This window comes from Caretta caretta, chromosome 2 (genome assembly GCF_965140235.1).
Source record: "Caretta caretta isolate rCarCar2 chromosome 2, rCarCar1.hap1, whole genome shotgun sequence".
Lineage (NCBI taxonomy): Eukaryota > Metazoa > Chordata > Testudines > Cheloniidae > Caretta > Caretta caretta.
This window is the reverse complement of record NC_134207.1, coordinates 264037346-264042746: the sequence shown is the minus strand read 5'-3', so window position 1 is coordinate 264042746 and position 5401 is coordinate 264037346. Positions and strand designations below refer to the sequence as shown.

The 5401-nt window shown below is 48.1% G+C and overlaps 1 pseudogene; it reads right to left on the bottom strand.

Annotated features, from left to right (window-relative positions):
* Positions 1-1386: 1386 nt before the first annotated feature.
* LOC125633075 (Y-box-binding protein 1-like) lies at positions 1387-4357 on the bottom strand (annotated as a pseudogene).
* Positions 4358-5401: the final 1044 nt, after the last annotated feature.

Genomic DNA, 5401 nt, shown 5'->3' with positions numbered 1-5401 from the left:
CTTCCCCTGGAGATTCAGTTGAGATTAGTCTCTTCTAATCCTAGGTTGTTGTGTACCGTTTGTGGTAAACGAGCTGACTCCTGTACTGTTTGGGTTTGCCCATCTGCGTTTGCCTGCAGGCAGCCAGTCCCTATAAATTTGACAAACAAATAGAACAAAAAAAATTTCCCTGATCCGATCCTTCAAAACCAAAGGCTCCACAGACCGCTATCAGGGAGCTGCAAACGCAACTTCAGTACAGCTGGGAAATAGGTTTGTAGAGCTCACCGAAGCCCTGGAAATTCTGACATTTAAAATTCAAATCCCCACTGCAATTTTAGAAGAGAACATTAAGACCTCAGTCCTGCCAACACATGTGGAGACACAGTCCCTTCCCCAACGAACTTAGCCCGTGAGCCTCTGATCCTGCAATCAGAGCTGCATGGATGGACACCTGCATTAACATGAGTTGCATGAGTGCCAGGATCCATCTGCATGAATGGGATTGTTAGGTTAGGCCCCGCGAAGACAGGTGGGGACAGGGATAAAACAAAAAGGCAAAATATAGACATTGTATACATGTATGTATTTAAAAAAATACGAGATCTGAATCCTTAAGCTTTGAGCAGGGGGTTGGACTAGATGACCTCCTGAGGTCCCTTCCAGCCCTGATATTCTATGATTCTAAGATTAATGGTCCTTAGATCACAGTGGGGCAGCCTGTGTGCAAAGAAAAGCACTACTCACCAGGAGTATGTCTAAACTAAAGTTGTTTCTGAGATGTACAATAAGCCACATATGTTTGTGCCCTGACACAAACATTTGTAGAGTGTCTAGACTCTTAGTTCAAATGGTGCAACTGGCAATAAATCAACTATCTCAAGTTGAAAGAGGGTCACAAACTGTTTCAACAAGTGGAAAGGGCATTTTCCTGTATTTTGGAGAGGAATTGGAGCCTAATATTCAGCCACATTCCCATGCCAGGTAGTGGGGATAAAAAAAAAATCATATTCCATGACTATACCACCAGTAGAAAGGAATATTTTAAGTCTGTGGCCCATCCCCACAAACTCTGACCCTTTTACAAATTCTTTAAGACTTTTATTAAGAGATGCTTGCAGTTTGCTATCTTTCCAGTGTGTGTTTGCAGGGTGGGGTGAGGGGAAGAAATCAGGTATAGCATTTCATATTAAAAAGAAAGGTTGTTAAAAACCTGAGCTTGATTGGATAAGCAGAAAACAACTTGTCAAATCTTTTAGCTTTGTTGGTCCTGAAAGGAGACTGATGGAGTTTAGGTAAGAAAGATGGAAAAACTCATGATGATAAATTGTGAGTTATCCAAACAACAGCAAGGAAAACAGCAAGTGCGGAAGGTCTGTGTTCTTATTCCTGGATTTCCATGTTCCCTTATTCCTTCTTGTTTGATAGCTGAGTAGTGCCAGGTTGTTGGCTGATGGTCTCAGGAGCCAGGGTGTCTCCAGCTGGTGGTCCAGAGGTCTCCTTGGTCTCTTTGCCATCTAGTGGTTTCACATTCCGTGGGCGTCTGCGTAGGTAACTGAAGTTAGGATGGTAACAATGTTGACTTACTGCTTCGACTTCGGTCTCATTTGCCTGGGGGCTTCTGTTACATTTTTCTCCTCCCTCCTCTCTCGGCTGTCTCAGACAACGCTGCCCCAAGCTGAGAAGCTGCCTGAAGCCCTGGTATATGCTCTGTTTCACTGGTTTGCTTTGCTCTGCATGGACACACTGACCTTCCGCATGCACCACTTCTGCGCTCACAGAATTGGAACACGGGCTGATACCCATAGGATGTGTGCATCAAACAAGACTGGCCACTGTAGGGCAGATTCCCATTTTCTGGTGCACTCCTTGCTGCCTCGTTCTTTGGCATGCTTTCACAAAGGTGGTAACTCTTGTGAGGCGGACTCCTCCTTAGACCCAACGAGCACTTGCGACGGTCTGCAGCGTATATGCTGCCTTGCACGGGAATGCCGCCGAGACCTGTGACATTGGCAGCCTCCAGGCCTTTATTCCCTAGAACCACATCAAACTCCGCCCTCTCCCCATCGCCCACACTGCGATGGTACTTACAGGGATTGTTCTTCTTTATGGCCGACTGATGTACAAACACGTCCCTCTTATTGTCGCTCCTTGTGATGAAGCCATAGCCATTTCGGACATTGAACCACTTGACCGTGCCCCAGACCTTCCTTTCGATCACCATCTTCTCCTCTGCAGGGATCAGTGAAACTAGGAGGGGTTTACTCTTGATGGATGCAACCTGCAGATCCTCCTGCATTGCAGGTTTGTTGTTCAGGACCATTGCACAGTTTGGTTTTACTGTTTCAGGCTCTCAGTGGTGCACAGTGATGCCCCGGGCCTTAGAAGACAAATAAAGTCAGGAGTGGAGCTACTGCTACCTTCAAGCTTGTGCCGTCAGCTCTGGGCTGGGTTTAGCCTCTCGCAGCTATCACAGTGAGAGGCCAACACTTCAGGCAACATTTTTAATCAATCGGATTGCAGCTTTCAGGTTTCCCAGCTGAACCAGCGGTTGATTGGCTCAGCCACATGTGATGTCACAGAACTAAGACGCAGTTGAATTGTTACCTAATTCACATGATGAAATGAGAGGAGAATCTTGTATGTCCTACATCAATCCCAATATCCTGTGGCCAAACTAGAGCAAATCTTTTAGAAAGACAGCAGAGAGGAAGGAAGGTACAATGGTTAGGGTGCTCACCTGGGATCTGGAACACCTCGGTTCAATTCCCTGCTTTGTCACTAGCTTCTTGGGTGCCTTGAGCAAGTCACTTTGTCTCTCTGTGCCTCAGTTTCCCATTGGTAAAGTGAGGATAACAGCACTGAAAGTCTGCAAGGTGCCCCATTACTATGGGGCTAAGTCTCGTAGATAGGCAGTATCTTGCCTGGTGCAAGGCAGGAACTGAGGCCCAGAATCTGCTCTTAGTTACCTTGATATGAAACAGGAGTAGCTCTGTCAGCTTCACTGGAATCACTCCAGATCCTTTCTGATATGAGATCACAAGCAGTCTCGCTGTTGCACAGGTAGAAGCAGCCATGGGTGAAGCTCAAAAGATTTGGAAGTTTGCTAGATAATCAGAGGCAGCCCATGCTGAAAGAGCTTGCAAGTAATGCAAGACAGTCAAAAGAGGGTCTATCACTCCCATTTTACAGATGGGAAACTGAGGCCCAGAGGGATTAAGTGACTCACCCCAGGTCACACAGGGAGGCTATGACAGAGCAAAAAAATGAACCCAGCTCTCCTGTGCCCTCATCCTGTGCCTGAGCCACAAGACCATCCTTCCTGTCATCTCCAGGATGCCAGTTTCATGCTGGAGTAAATCCAGTGCCCTCATTGGCATGGCCCTAGATTTACACTGGAATAACTGAGGTTGGAACCTGGCACTGACACTGGTTGGTCTAATTTTTCCTTGGATTCGGTCAATCAGTGTTTCCCCTGGTTTGACTCGGCAGTGAAGTGATGTGTCTGTTTTAGGGAGTTGCCTGTTTCCTCCTTTGCCATTGTGTGTGTGTATATATGTGGGGTTTTTTTGTTTTGTTTTTTACACTTTCTTACAGTTTCTCAACGTCTATTAATCACTCTGCCAGTGGGGTGGGTTTGGTTTTCTCACGGTGATTGCTTAAGGAGATTCTCAGCAAATGAAGCTCTGTTCTTTCCTTCGCTCCCCCTGTCTGCTAACCCTCAGTTCCCCTGTGATAACAATGGGCTAGAAGCTGCCACCCTGACTTCACAGAGTAGTACCTCACTCCCTGAATAGTCCTGCAGTAGTCGACCGAGTTGCTCACTGAATAATTTACTACTGAATAAAAGGGTGGCAATATCTAGCTCATTATGGGTTAATACAGCAGTTTCTTTGTATTACAGAATTTGCATACACAAACCCTATAGTTCAATGTCACCAGGCTCGATTTTGCTCTTCCTCAGACTTGTTTCAATCCAGAGTAACTCAATCTCATTGCAATGTCTCCTTTTCATGGAGTCACAGGGTCTGGTCCGTGCTGCAGCCTGTAACCAGTCTCTTGGAGTCACCCCTCTAGAGTGCTGGGTACATCTACACTGCAATTAGACACCCGTAGCTGGGCTGGGCCAGCTGACTCGGGCTTTTGGGGCTTGGGCTAAGGGGCTGTTTAATTGTGGTGTAGACATTTAAGCTTGGGCTGGAGCCTGGGCTCTAGGATCCTGTGAGGTGGGAGAGTCCTAGAGCTCAGGCTGCAGCCTGAGTCCAGATATCTACACTGCAATTAAATAAACCCTTAGTCTGAGTCAGCTGGCATGGGCCAGGCACAGGTGTCTAACTGCAGTGTAGATGTACCTCGGGGGCAGGCCTGCAGTGACCATGACTCCGAAACTGGGCTTTCGGGCACCATCCCTTCCCGTCTGCCTCTGTGGCTCCCTGCAGCTAATCCATTCAAGCTAGACTCCTGTGTGGGGCTGTGATGGGGTGTTCACCACAGGCAAGGCAAAGCAGGTTACATTAGGTGAGTAAACCCGATAGGCTGAACCTGGGGGAGTGCCAGGGCTTGACGTGGCTAATTGATGAAAGGCTAATTGATGATGAAGCCCAGCTGGGCTTGTATAACACCAGCAGAATCAGAAAAGAAGGGGGCTGCAGGGGAAACTGTCTGCAGTCACTCTCTGAGAGAAGGGAGGTATGTTTGGGGCTACAGAGCTAAGCAGTCTGGGAGGCAGGAGTTTCAGCTGATAAACCAAGATGGGGGGACGCCCCAAGATAGAACAGAGAGCCAGGAAAAACACCAGGGAAATAGCAACAGGGTCTGGGAGCAAGCAGACCATAGTCGCCAGACTCAGGTCCCCTGGACTGGAACACAGAGTAGTGGGCGGGCCTGGGTTTCCCTATGAGCAGCTGGAAACGTGACACAGAACCTAGCCGTGGATTGGAAGGCTGTCAGGAGCCGATAAGGAGAGCTGATCCCGTGGGACTCTGACACACTGGAAAGGAAGGACTGTACAGTGACCTACCCAGAGGGCTGAGTCACGAAGGGGGAACAGCCTGAGTCCAGAGAGCAAGAGCAAAACCATGGGGCATGTGACCGACAGAACCCCAGGGGCGCCAGACTGGATGGGAGCTAAGCTCCTGATGTACCAGGAGGCTCCATAGCATGGGGTGGACCTTGTTATAAAGGCACAATGCTTTGGGGCCCGCTGCTCTTAGGGGGTATTTGCAGTCACACCAGGTAGCCTTTTCTTTTCAAAATAAGGTAACACTATTAGCCACCCACTACAGAATTTGAAAGTCCTTTGGTTAGCTTAGAGAAGCAAAGGTTAAGAAAGAGCTCAGTCTGGCTGACATCAGGCCTGTCCCCAGCCCAGCTAATAAGGAATCCATTTTGGCCCTGACTCTCCCTCTGTCTTTTTTCCCAG